The sequence below is a fragment of the Felis catus genome, chromosome B1 (genome assembly GCF_018350175.1).
Source record: "Felis catus isolate Fca126 chromosome B1, F.catus_Fca126_mat1.0, whole genome shotgun sequence".
NCBI classification, from domain to species: Eukaryota; Metazoa; Chordata; class Mammalia; order Carnivora; family Felidae; genus Felis; species Felis catus.
In genome coordinates this window covers 50,350,987-50,366,083 of record NC_058371.1, presented here as the reverse complement: position 1 = coordinate 50,366,083, position 15,097 = coordinate 50,350,987, and the positions used below count along the sequence as shown (strand labels likewise).

The 15,097-nt window shown below is 37.2% G+C and overlaps 1 protein-coding gene across 9 annotated transcripts in view; it reads right to left on the bottom strand.

Annotated features, from left to right (window-relative positions):
* Positions 1-15,097, bottom strand: part of HMBOX1 (homeobox containing 1) — a 196,810-nt gene that overhangs the window by 19,384 nt on the left and 162,329 nt on the right. The window lies entirely within an intron of this gene.

Here is a 15,097-nt window from a genome sequence, read left to right as displayed (position 1 = left end):
AAATTTAAATTGCTAAATGTGACTAGTGGCTACTCTATTAGTGCAGGCCTAGCTACTGCTTTGCCTCATTGAAAGATGTCCTTGATATAAAAGTTGCCTGTATACATACAGTTGGCTGAAATCATAGAGTTGTGTTACGGAGGTGCTGGTAACAGTAGGACCTTTTTGTGTGTGTCATATTGGTTGTAGTAGCAAAAATTTTAAATTACCAAATTGTGCAGAACAAATTACAGGACATCTATATTTATACACAGCTATTTAAAAATGACTAGGAAAAAATAAGAGCTCTATCCACTGACCTGGAGGGATGTTTACAACATTCCTAAGTGAGAAAAACAATCTGCAGAATAGTATGCATGGAAAATGCCATTATGGAATTTGAAAAAATCCTGTCTATGTGTACATAAATTTGCATGGATAAATGCTTAGAAGAGTACACATCAAGCTGTAAAAATCAATTACTTCATTGTGGGGGAAGGGGACTGGTGGAGAAGATTTAAATATTTTTGTCTTTTTTCATATGTTACAAAAGCACATATTACTTCTGTACGATAGTACTTAAAAGAAATTAGGTTTACTGAACTTCTCTTTAGCATTATCAGACCTGTGAGACTCTATGTGGGAAGAGAATGCTTACTAAATGCTACTTCTGTTGTCATCTATGATTTTAAGAAAGAAGATCTTCATACTTTGAATCCATCAACTTATGATCAGGAAATAATCCCTTGTCAAGGTGCTAAACCTCCCCTCTCTTCAGGGGCCTCCCTTCTCTTACAATGCAGCTTTTCCATTCCATCCCCCTCTGGTAGATGTGCCATTCACCAGGAACAAACACGGGAGGCCGCAGACCCTTCTTGTGAGCCCCGAAACCTGACTTCTGACCCCACCTCCCATCCCCGCCGTCTCCATGGAGTGCATCCTTTGCTGTGGTCCCGACACAGCTGCCAGGACTGGAAAGCCTTTCCTTTTTGGAAACAGGAAGTCCTAGAACTAGATCATACCAGTCCTGTCAACCATCTTCCACAGCAGTCTGCTTGATTCTGTGATTTAACCATCTCATCCTACATGATTTTCTAGTGCTCATACCAAGTGACTGTCACCGTAACTGCCCCACTCCCACACTCTCACTGGACCTTTACCTTTACTCCACTTGTGCGAAAACACTCTGAATTAGTTTCAGGAACCGGCAGCACCGGCATCAACTGGGAGCTTGTTAGAAAGGTAGAATCCCAGACCCCACCTCAGACTGAATCAGAATCTGAATTTTAACAAGATCTCCAGGTGATTCAAATGCACATTAGTGTTTGAGAAGCACTGGATTAGCTTCTTCATTTAAAATTCAACGAAGACAACAAAAGCAGTTATTAAGTACCTAACACTGTATGTTTGCACTGTGGGTAAAGAGAATTAGATAGTTTATGACTTCAAGGAGTTTACAATCTACTGGAGGAAGACATGGAAATCAATATACTTGTGGCCAAATTCCATAGGCTGTCTGAAGGGAGTACTCCTGGTGCACAGATGAAAGTGTGCTCAGTGTGGTGTGCGGGCACCCAGAAGGATGTGGCAGAGGAAGTGTGGTCTTGAGTTAGGTCTTGAAGATAGGCAGGAGTTTGCAAGGCAAAGAAGAGGAGGAAGGGTATTTAATGCAAGGGGAACAGCATGTGTACAAGCAAAAGGTAGATAAAAGCGTTGAGGATTGTGACCACAGAGAATTCAGAGTGGTTGGACTATGGGGTTCACAGGAAGAAATGAGGAGATATTAGCCTGGAAAAGTAGGATGGGGTCAGCTTGTGATGAGCCTTATTTGTTCTTGTTAGTAGTACAGACATCATCTTGAAATACAGGTTTCCAAGTCACATAGAGACATACTCCGATCTGTGTTTTAGAAAGATTACACATCTTCCAGATTCAATCTTCTGAATTCAACCTCCATCATCTTAATTCTGAAATTCTCCAATCAACTTTCTACTTACCTACTCCTCCTCTTCAAAATAATTTTTTCACCTTCTTAATAATCTCAAATCCTTTTTAAAAAATGTTTATTTTATTTTTGAGAGAGAGAGAGAGAGACAGAGTATGAGCAGGAGAGGGGCAGAGAGAGAGGGAGACACAGGATCTGAAGCAGGCTCCAGGCTCTGAACTGTAAGCACAGACCCGACACAGGGCTCGAACTCACAGACTGTGAGATCATGACCAGAGCTGAAGTCAGATGCTTAACCAACTGAGCCACCCAGGCATCCCTCAAATCCTTTTTTTAATAAAGTTTTTATCTATTTATTTTGAGAGAGAGAGAGAATTGGAGAGAGGCTCCATGCCCATCGAGGAGCCTGATACAGGGGTGTGGGTGGAGTGATGTCACAAACTGTGAGAGTCGGACAAACCAAGAGTTGGATGTTCAACTGACTGAGCCACCCAGGTGTCCCTTGAATCCCTTTAAAAATGCTCCCCCCACCCAACTTAAAAAAATCTGTTTATCTATTCTTTTTCTGGCCTCACCTTTCATTTCTTAGCCTGAACTTCATGGTGAGCCAAATCAATAATATCTCTTGGGAGAAACTTAGATTATTTAGCTTTTCTGTCCTTCCACCATACCTGTCCAGCCAATCTCCTACCCTGCAGAAAGCACCTTCCACAAGTTTTCGTCCATCCTTCTCTCACGGTACCAAGTGTTCCTGGACAAAGTCATAAAATAGGGCCAGTTGGTTTCTTTATAAATCTGTGCTTTTCAACCTTAACTGGGCCCCTCATTTCTGATGGGAACTCATTCAGTCTTTGCTGTTTTTAATATTCCATCTTTCAGGCCCCACTTACCTGAAACCTTTTCACTCTTAAGTCCCAAGCCCTCAAACCCACCACTGTCATTCTTTTTACAGATGACCTTGCCTCTTTTACCAAGATAGAGGTTATTTAATGAAGTTTGCTTAATGTTTTTAGCTTTTCAACTTCTAAACTTCTTGGAGTACTGTCAATCATTTCTTTATCTCATGGTAGAGGAAGATGTGTTCTCTTCTTCAAGGTCTCCTTTTCCACTTGTATCTTTGATCTCTTCCTCCTTTCTTTCATTTGCTCAGCTCTCTCCAGTCTTTTTTTTTAATTTTTTTTTAACGTTTATTTATTTTTGAGACAGAGAGAGACAGAGCATGAACGGGGGAGGGTCAGAGAGAGGGAGACACAGAATCCGAAACAGGCTCCAGGCTCCGAGCGGTCAGCACAGAGCCCGACGTGGGGCTCGAACTCACGGACCGTGAGATGACCTGAGCCGAAGTCGGACGCTTAACCGACTGAGCCACCCAGGCACCCCTCTCTCCTGTCTTTCTTGCGCGCCCAACCTTTTTCCCTATATATATGCAATTACTCTATTTTGCTGATTTTATGATGTATGTTTATTATCATAATCTCTAAAATCAGGTTATATCTTATAATTAGTGGTGTCTAAAAATAACTGGCAGTGTTTTTTTTGTCTCCCCTCACTGTACACAAAATAAAGGTGTGTCTTACAATCAACGCCTTCTCAGATTTGATGGAATATGGTTCAGACCTACAGGTTCTATTTCAGTAGCAGCTCTAGGGCCACTATACCTCATTATGGCAACTCTTCTTCTAAATTACTGCAAAGCCAGTGATTGACTCTATACCCCTATAATGTCTACTTAAGATTCCTAGTGCACATCTCTAGTCATGGCACTATTCTGTTAAAACTTTTTAAAGATTTATTATAGAGGTGTTCAGAGCTCTACCCCAAACTACCTTAGCTTCTTTATCTGCTGCTACTACTATATATGCACGCTACAGTCTAGGAAAATGGAATAACCTTGTAAACTCCTAGTATCTCTGTGCCCTTCTCCTGCCAGTGTATTTGCTTTTTGCCTCCCCCCAGCCCAAATCTTGTCTTTCAGGATATAGGTCAGGTATTAGCTCTTGGCCAGTCAAAGGTAAATATCACTCCATGAATCCCACAGCACTCCATCTGTCCCTCTCTTACATTTTTTCATCTCGTATTATAGTTATCACTGTATACATCTCTCCCCGACTACGTTGAAAGCCACTTGAGGTACAAGTCTGATTCATCCTTATATGCCCTCCTCACTGATGACAGCAGTGACAAGTCAATAATGATGAACAAAGTAAAGTCACCCTCAACCCAGTGTAGGAGTTTCCAAAAGAAATAAATACCACTGTAAGTGAACTGGTGAAAATCAAGAGTTATAGAAGTATTGTAAGAGGGTCTCAAAGATACATATTAAAGAGATGATTATCTCTTAAGAGCAAGAGTACTGGGATGAATGGAAGACAGGGAAATACCAGTGGTAATTAAGATTGGTTTTCATATTGTTTTATATACTTCTCAGCTGAATTTCTGAAATGAACATATGCTATTTTTATAAATTTTTAATAAAAGAACTTTGGGAAAACACTGAACAATTAAACACTAGTTTAATGATTAATACTCCATAAACAATTTATGTTTGGAAAGTGTATTTAGATCAGCTAGGAAATATTAGGATTGTGACTACTATTCTAATGATTAGAACAAAGCCACAGTATGTTTGGAAGCTAAGTTAGAATTTGCAGTTATTCATGGCATATGTGATTTAATGAGTTAAAAAGTCTTAAAAATCATTTTTACTGTGTATTTTTAGGATCTAATTATATAAAAGTAAGATGATCAGAGTAAAAATAAGTCAGTAACTTCTTCCAAATCAAAGAATGTAAGAACTCACTATAGTTTTAAATCTTTAAGCCTGACAATTAGTCATTTCTTCTCTGTTAAGGTCCTATTATTTTTATAATTAGAAATGTAGGACTACTAAAAATATAAATTTTCAGTAAAATGTACTACTACAGCTGGAAGTGTGTATGCCAGACTATGGAATACCACTTTCATCTTTTGCCTTTCTATAGTATTTCAATGTTTAAAAAATATGAATTCAAGACAGACAGTATAATCTAAACTGATAAAATGTAGTTTAAGATACCCCATCATAATTATACAAGTTTAAGATGTACTAATTAAAAATACTCATTGCAAAGCTCTTAAAATTTTTTTTTTGCAGTGGGAACACATACACAATACCAACATAAAGTGGAAGTGGTTTTAGGAAAGACAAAGGTAGGCCAGGAAATAAAATATCCAACAAAAATGTATTACATGACTGTGAGTAAGGCCCTGTACTTGAGGAGTGAACGTAAGTTCAAATATAAGCCCTCATCTTTAGAACATGTGGTTCAGCTGAGGAGAAATATATAAAAAAAAGTTAAATAGTAGAAGGAGTCAAAACAACAGTTAAAACAGTAACAGACAAACCAGAATACACCTAGCCCCTAAGAATATAAATGATGTGCTAAATAAATTCAGAACAGATTTCCCAACCCTGATCTGGGAAAGCTCACTGAATTGGGCAAGCTTTTGACGAAGGCACAGACTCCAGGTATTGGTGAGGAAAGGTCAAAGTTAACAGTACAGACAAAGATATAAAGGCATAAAACCCTGAAATGTGCTTGGAAAACAAGACAACTGGTAATGCAATCTGATTAGACTATAGGGGTTATTTACAGGGAGATCTTGGTTTGCCTGAGATAGGGCTGTTACCTTGAATGATTAACAAACTCACTTGCCCAAAGTATCCCACTTTAGACAATACGTGGTCACTCTGCAACCACATCACATTATTGACTTATCTGAATTTAGTGTCAAAATGCCCTAATATTTCTCATATGTGCTCTCTGAAAGAGGGCATGTTAATTGCTCAGAAAAAAAGGAAGCATCAAAGAAGATGGTTAACTATAGTTTCTATCCAGTTACTCAAAAGAGGAGCTATCTAAGCCCAAAGAATCTGCATGGCACATAACAGAAATTCAGTAAGCAACTGTTTGATTAACAGATGGTTGAATAAATAAATACATGAGGGAATAAATGAATGAAAGAAAGAACAAAGATAAAAACAGAGAATAGTGGTTTAAGACTTTTTTTTTTCAGTTTTTTTAAGTTTATTTATTTTGAAAGAGAGTATGTGAGTGCTCAGAGAAGGGGCAGAAAGAAAGGGAGAGAGAGAATCCCATGCAGGCTCTGTACAGTCAGTGGGAAGCCCGACAGAGGCCTCAAACTCATAAATCATGAGATCACAACCTGAGCAGAAACCTAGAGTCCAATGCTTAACCCAGGCGCCCCTTCAGTTAAGGCTTTTAATGAAACCAAGAATATCTTTCAGGAGAAAGCCAAGTGAGATCTCACCATATTATATATTTAGACTAAGATATAGTTGAATAAAGTTATATTAGTATAATGTTTATTTCTGACATATATATAACGAATAGATTATCAGCGAGGTTGGGAAATAGGCCTAATGACTTTAATTTTGGAAATAATCATTTAGGCACCCCCCCCCCAAAAATGTTAAGTCCTCGTTTACCCCAGGCAATTGGCTAAATGGTGGCAAAGATAATCAGACCAGAGATGTGTGTATGTAATAAAACATATAAAATATTATAGAATGGACTACACTGGGGTGCCTGGGTGGCTCTTTATTTCGGCTTAGGTCATGATCTCACAGTTCATAAGTTTGAGCCCTGCATTGGGCTCCATGCTGACACGTGGAAACTGCTTGGGATTCTCTTTTTCCCTCTCTAGCTTATACATGGTCTCTTTCAAAATAAATAAGTAAACTTAGGAAAAAAAAAAGAATGTACTATATTGGTGGTATAAATACAGTATATAGGAACAAAGAGGAACGAGCATTTGTGCAGGGTCTTAAAAAAAGAGCAGGGAGGGTGGGTAAAGTGAATTTATACAAGGCAGAGGTAACAACATATACAAAGAAAGGGAGTTATGAAAGAGCTTAGAATGTTCTGAGAATGTGGAGGAACGTGGCTGGAATATATTGTACCTAAGGTGGGGTACTTGGGGATCAAACTGAAAAAAAACACTGGGTCAAGATTTTAATATGACAGAGTTTGCAGTAAACTTTTTAGGCAACTGGGAATGAAGGTTTTTACAGGGGTATTATATGGTCAGATTTATTTTTGTAGGGCAGTATCTCTGGTTATACTCGACACAGAAGCCAGTTAGCGTGGCAATAGCTGAGGAGAGGGTCTGCAGTAGGCTCAGGCATGGAAAGAGAGAAGAAAGGTGAGATTCAAGAGACATTTCAACATGGGAATAACTCAAGACCTCCTGCATTTAGGAACCTCTATCCCCATACACAAAAAAGATAGCCTTAGGAATAGTCCACGCTATTTATCATTTACCTTCAAGCATTTTAACCTTTAGATTATGTCAAAGAAATAGATATTTCTACTGTTACCGAGTGGACAAATTATAGGAGAATTTGTCATATTAAAGTCTCTAAGACTCTGAAAGAGATCTGTTTCTACACTGAAACTCTGGAGTTCAAAATATACTTCTGTCCCAAGTAAGAATATTTTATAGTCCTAGACATTTTCCAAGACAAAAAAGGGAAAGAAATGTAAACAGAAATCTACAGGTAGTAATAAAAAAGTAATAAAATAAATCCTAAGGCACTACACTTTTATAGACAAAGGACATCGTCAGCTGAGTAATCAGTGAATATCTTCACAGAGAGAAATCAAATGATCATTTTGCCAGACAATGACAGCAAGGAATTAAAATGAAAAGTGGCAAAATAATTTACATGAAATGAGAAACCATAAGCTAGTAACAAATGGAAATGTCCTTGAAGCACTTTCATTTCAATAACACTGAAGTCTATAAAAATTGCAGCCAGAAAATTCCTCCTTTTGTGTCTTGGTGAACATATAGAAAAGATGGGGAAGGACTCTTTAAGGGATAATGGCATGTAAATGAACTCCCCCCCCCCCCCCCCCCCCGTGCCTTTATGTGAACTATGTCTCCTGGAGAGATATTTAAACCTCACTATTTTAGTAATTCAAAATAAGGTTTCAGGACCTTCAAACACTGCCCACTATCTATAACCCGGTGTGCATTTCTTCACCACTAAGTAAAATTACTGAGCAGTAGACAGGAAAGAGAATAACATGAAACTAAAGCACTTTGGAACCCAACTGTCCCATCTCCTACTTGAATCATCTATGTGTTACATGATCTTTGGCAACAAAAAAATTCTACATTTTATTTTCGTTTGTTTTTAAACAACAGACTGAAGACCGAGATGAAATGGGAAAACCTCCAAGCATAGCAGCTATCTTTTGTTGATCCATAAAGGCCTAAGGAACCCCCTTAGTTCACATTCATATACAAACCAGGATAGTGATATTCTATATTTTACCCAAAGATGTCAAAGTCCCTCTGATACTAATCAGACCTTAAAGTACCCCTGAGAAACAATCAGGGACCAGAGAAACACAAGAGTAGAGCTAGAAATTAGCTATGCATATGATTCTTCACTAGTTAATATAGACTTCAGGACAATTAGGGACCTTGAAAGATTATGCAATGATCAACATACTCATTTGAGAAATGGAGACAATGACAAGCTTATAGATGACAAGCTCTCCCAAAATTATAGAACTGGCAAGTTTCAGAGCCAAGCTTTTGTTCTCCTGAGCTCATGTTCTTTCTACTACTGCTTGCTAAGAACACTGCTGGGTGTAGTGAGCTGAATAGTGTCACCTAAAAATTCATGTTGGCCTAGAACCTAAGAAAGTGATCTTATTTGTTAATAGGGTCTTTGCAGATGTAATTATAGTAAGGCTCGAGATGAGCTCACACTAGGCCCTAAAACCACCAAGAGTGTCCTTGGGAGAGAATGAGAACACAGACACAGGGAAGACTAGTGTGGAAATGGGAAGCAGACACTGGGAGGATGCATGTGCAAGTCAAGGACTGTGGGCAACTGCTAGGAGGTAGAGACAAGTGTGGAAGTGTTTCCCCCTCAGAGCCTCCAGGAGAAACCAACTCTGCTGGCACCTTGAGTTCAGATTCTGGCCTCTAGAACTGTGCGAGAGTACACATCTGTTGTTTTAAGCCACCCAGTTTACAGAAATTTGTTAGGTCTGCCTGGGAGACTAATACATCAGGGAAATAGAGTCAGTATAAGAATGGCCTTAAAGGCTAATGTGATTCAACTATCACAGTTTGATGGACTTTAGTTCACTGTAGACTAGAATAAGCAGCTGTTTTTGTAAGTAAGTAGTCTATCAGCTAAACAAAAGCTTTCTCTTCTCTAGAAAGTTTGGTCAAATACTGAAACATTCAAGCTTCAATTCTGTTTCTTTCTGTAATCCAAGTTAGACTACAACCCTTCTTCTGATGCTTAACACTGTCCTTCAATGGAACAGTTTTCATAAGCTCCCATTTCAAAGCTTTATTAAAAGTTTTTAGGGGCGCCTGGGTGGCGCAGTCGGTTGGGCGTCCGACTTCAGCCAGGTCACGATCTCGCGGTCCGTGAGTTCAAGCCCCGCGTTGGGCTCTGGGCTGATGGCTCAGAGCCTGGAGCCTGTTTCCGTTTCTGTGTCTCCCTCTCTCTCTGCCCCTCGCCCGTTCATGCTCTGTCTCTCTCTGTCCCAAAAATAAATAAACGTTGAAAAAAAAAAGTTTTTAGATTGGCTACTTCTTGATAAATAGGGCTACGAGACTGCCATATTCACTTTTATCTGCAACAATTAGTGCAGTGCTGATTTTGAAAAATCTTGGGACACGAAGTACTGATAACTACTTCTGTAATACAACCAAGATTGCTGATAATTAAAAAATCTGCTAAGAGATACATAATAAAACAAGTATAGTGAAATGTACCTTTTCAACTCTGTCGTATGTTTAAAATTTTTCATAATAAAATATGAGGAAAACATTAATAATAAAATGATAAAATGCTAGCAGCATCCCTACTAAATCAGAAACAATGTAAGAGAGCCCAATTTTTTCTCTGGCTACAATTTAATGTTTTTCTGAAAGTCCTAGTTTGTAGAATAAGACATGAAACAAAATTAAGAAACAAATTGGGAAGAAGGGCCACAAAATTATCATTGGCATATTATACTATACCAAGAAAGCCAAGGGATAAATTAAAAATGCCTCAGAAATAATTAGATGGTTGGGCACTAAATAGACAAAAATATCAAAACTTCCCAATGTATCAGTAATAATCAGTTTGATACAATCTAACAGAAGAAAGCATCTATTTAAGAGACCAAGAGAAATGAGAAACATAAAAATAGCTGACGAGAAAAATATAGAAACCACATAAAAAACTAAAAATATTTTACTCACTTTGTTGAGGTATAAAAAAGATAATAAGAAACGAAGAGGCATATAACACATTGATAGATAAGAATGAATAATATGAGGGGTGCCTGGGTGGCTCAGTCGGTTGGGTGACCGACTTCAGCTCAGGTCATGATCTCATGGTCTGTGGGTTTGAGCCCCATGTTGGGCTCTGTGCTGACAGCTCAAAGCCTGGAGCGTCCTTCAGATTTTGTGTCTCTTCTCTCTCTTCTCCTTCCCCCAATTGTGTTCTATCAAAAATAAATAAACATTAAAAAAAAAAAGAATGAATAATATGGCAATGTCATTTCTTCCAAAATGAATTAAAAGTTTAATGCATTTTAATCAAATTAAAACACACATTGTTTTCTTCTCTCCTTTTGCTCGGTGGGAGTGGTAGGAGTCAACAATATGATTTCAATGTTCACCTGGAAAAACAGATGTAAATGGCTAAGAATGTTTTGAAAATAAATAATAATGAATGGGCCCTATCTTGTCAAATACTGTGAAATTATAAAGTTATAATAATCAAAACTGTGATTCAAGGATTACCGAGATCAACAGAACCAACAAATATAATAACTTTATATGCAAGAAAGGATCTTTTTTTTTTTTTTAAGTTCATTTATTTATTTTGAAAGAGACAGAGAGAGCACAAATAGTGGAGGGCAGAGAGACAGGGAGAATCCCAAGCAGACTCAGCACTGTCAGCACAGAGACCGATGTAGGGCTTGAACTCAGGAAACTGAGATCATGACCTGAGCCAAAATCAAGAGTCGAACGCTTAACTGACAGAATCACCCAAGTCGCCCCAAGAAAGAAAGAAAGAATCTTAAATTGAAGAAGAAAGAGAAAATCAGCTATCTAGAAAATAAGGCCAAACTAGATCCTCAATTTACAGACCCAATAATATTAGGGTTAAATATAAAAGTGAAATCATTTAAAAAATAAAATAAAATAAAATAAAATAAAATAAAATAAATAAAACAAAATAAATAAAATACATACATACATACATACATACATACATACTAGAAGAAAGCATCTGAACAAGGAAACAAATGATGGAGGCAGCTGCACAAGAATAGAGCAACAGATTTACCTATATGTGAATGAAAAATAAATTACAAACAAGTGCAAATATATAGCAGAAAGGGTTAATGATCTCATTCTAAAAAGAGTTAATATACAAGTAATACACAACAGAAAAATGGCGAAAGGAAAAAATAAACACCAAACATGAATAATAAACATGTACAATGTTTAGCTTCACTAGCAATCAGAGAAGTTCAGTAGACAAAAATAAAACCCTGCTTTCACACCTACTGAACAGGCAAAACAAGGCTGATTTTTCCCTCCACAAAAAGATGATTACAGTGTGCATGGAAGGCAGGCTCTGGTGACAGGGGCAGTATATGCTCAAGGCCACTGTTAGTGATGTGGATCAATTCAGCCTTCTGGAGGGAAGTGGTGGTAATATGGCCAAACATATCATTATTCTTTTTTTTTTTTTTTTAATGTTTATTTTTGAAGGAGAGAGAGACAGAGTGTGAGCGGGGAGGGCAGAGAGAGAGGGAGACACAGAATCCGAAGCAGGCTCCAGGCTCTGAGCCATTAGCACAGAGCCCAATGTGGGGCTTGAATCCATGAACTAACTGTGAGATCACGATCTGGGCCGAAGTCGGATGCTTAACCGACGGAGCCACCCAGGTGACCCCAAACGTATCATTATTCTTAAGACAAAAAGCAAGTACAAACATGGTCATTGTTGGTACTATTTAGGAAGGCAAAATTGGGAAGATTTAAATGTTTAATAAGGTAATAATAGTTAAATAAATTATCTGAAGAAGAAAGCCATTAAAAAAAAAATCACATTTTCAAAGAGTTCTTAATGACATGAAAAAACGTTGGAAAAAAAGCAGGTTACAAAATCATGTATGTGTTATTCTAATTATGTTAAAAATTATATATAGAGAGATACATAGATAGAAACACTAAGTGTACCCAAATATTTTCAGTGTTACTTATGAATGGAAATATTTTATTTTTTACACCTTATGTTTTCTAAAAGTTTACAATGTGTAACTATCAACTTTCTAATAAAATGCTACCCAAAACAGAGTTATGTAATATTACAAAAAAAATACTTCTGATTAATTTTAAAACTGCTTTTCAAAATGCCATTCTCTTCTTTCACCATTCCTGTATCTGTCTACAAACTGGCAATCTAGCCAGTTATGAAGTCAGGACCCAAACTAGATACAGTTGCCAACCTAAATGTCCACCTACGAGGGACTGGGTAATAAATTATATATATTCTTAAAATGGATTTAGTCATTAAAAATCAGGTTTTCAAAGAGCATATGAATGATCCTAAATCTAAAACTATGTATCTGGTATAAGCTTCTTTGAAAAGCTATATACATAACACAAAAATGACTGAAAAATTCATCAACAAAATATTTATGATGATCTCTAAATAATGGTGTTAAAGGGTATTTTAGTTTTCTTCTTTATATTTCCTTACATCTCTCTTTATTTTATATAATATGCATGTGCTAATTTTGTAATTTTAAAAAGCATTATCTGAAAATAAAGTTTGCAGTCTCAAAGCATGAGCAAAATAACATTGCATAAATTATTTTTAAATGATTTTCTTGCTTTTTCTTAATGCCTTTCAGCAACAAATTTACACTTTTAATGTTTGTTTTGCAAACTCACTATAATACAACAAACAAAAGATTTCTATACTAATGTATTTTTTATAAATAAGAGTTCATTTTGAATTCTACAGATTTATATCGGCTTTCTCCAAATCAGCCTTCTGGAGGGTTCACATGATTATAAAGAAAAGCTAAAATATAAATGAGTTCTATTACAGAAGAAGCTGTAAGTTTTCATGGCTTTGCAGCTTGTTAAAGTTTCAGAATAGAAAAGCCTGTAAAGTGGAAAAATCAGTATTACCCTATGAACAAATTAAAGAATTCAGATATGAGAAGTTGAATTTTGGAATCCTAATTCATAAATGCAATGGAATGCCATAAACATAACTCATTACACATGGATTTAGATATATCACAGAGTAGATCCTGACAAAGAATCCAAGTACTTTAAGCTGGAAGTATTACCAAGTCACCCTCTTTATTTTGCAGATGAGGACATGAACTTTATACAGATGAGACTTGACTTGTTCAAGGTCACATGACCTAGATCTCAGGTTTCCTGACTCAGTTCATTGGCTCGAAGGCCTCACAGGAATGGTCATTATTCCGTTAAGACTTGGTATTGTTTCAGACTTCCTTTAAGATGCAAATTTTTGTAGCAATGAATCATCTAAACCAAACTCTTGTAAATTTCACAAGCGCTCCTGGAAGCAAAGATGTGACAGCATCAGTAAGAAACCCAGGACAGCCCCAGGACCACAGCTATATCTTCACCTAAAGGCTCTTAGCAATTAGGAAATCTAAAACTGCTTTAGAGACAACCACAACACTGACCTACTTATTTTCCCCCTAAGCAGTGGAGAACTAAATAAACTGTGGGACTTGTTCCTTAAAACATAGTAATAATACACATTTAAATTCTATGTATATAGAGTAGTTAACCTAACAGAAGAGTTAGCAGTACCTCTTCAGACACTAGTATGCACGCGCGCGCGCGCACACACACACACACACACACACACACACGCTTTCCAAGTCCATATCAAGATGGTAAGATGCTTTTCTTCACTTGCTTAAAAAAGAAAAATCCATATATGAGAGAATTATGGATACCATGTATGAAATGTGCCCAAACAAAATTTTCATCTACCATACCGGTGGGAACTGTGGTACCTTGGAGAGTGACCTGTTTCTACCAGAGGGCATACTCAGAGGCACTGAAGGCTTGGAAGTCAAGGCATTGAAGCTGGTGTGCCCCTGGCTCTATTTGCTTCACTCCTTGGCTGGGTTGCAGCTATATCTTCCTTTCCCTGTTTTGTCAGCCTTTGCTGATAGTAAGTAAGTTTACAAAAGAGACTTGTAAGGTGATGTGATTAAGTATCTTACACCTGGTGTACAAGATATCCTAAGGCAGGGAGCCTATTTTTAAATATAAAGCACTGAGTATAAACTGGTCACTTACCAACCTGACACTACCAACCAAAAACTCACTATAAAGTGAAGACCAACAGAAGAGGATTGATCAAATCAATCCATTGTCTCCTGCATGGTTTTTCTTACAATCAATACTATTCTACAAAGTAACTACTTCTTGCTAAAAGGAACAGTCTGTATCTAAAATGAGAACTTGTTCTCCCAGGGAGAGGTCTCAACAAATAGTAAACCAACCACAGACAACAGCACAGATTCTTTATAGAGAATCAGGAGTACACTAGTTGGGGATTATCCTCATACCTCCCTGAAGAGGGAGAAACACACTACTTTGTACTTAGGGGTACTTACCACTTCCTCTAAAACTTAACCTTTTACTTCCTGTGTCATAGGTTCACTGCTGTTTTTATTGGGAGTCAATCAAACCAACCAGGATAAATGACTCTAATTGCCTTTTAAAAAGACAGATTAATTCTGATAACACTTGACAAAAAAACATACTACTTACATCAATACTGTCAGAGCTGCAAGGTTATATACCAACTGTATACAAGTTAAATTCCTTCACAGTAATACTACCAAGCAAATCTGGGGTATAGTTATGTTCCAAGGAAGATGTTTTGGTAACAAAGTATAGTTTCTATTCCTTAGATGATAATTATAGGATAGTCTCAAAATGGTTAGAACCTTTTAGTGAATGACATTTCAAAGGAGGAACCAATGAGACAGAATGATGAGGCACTATTATGATTGGGATTTCTAGGATATGCAGGTTTTCAAAGTATAAAGACCATTTTCA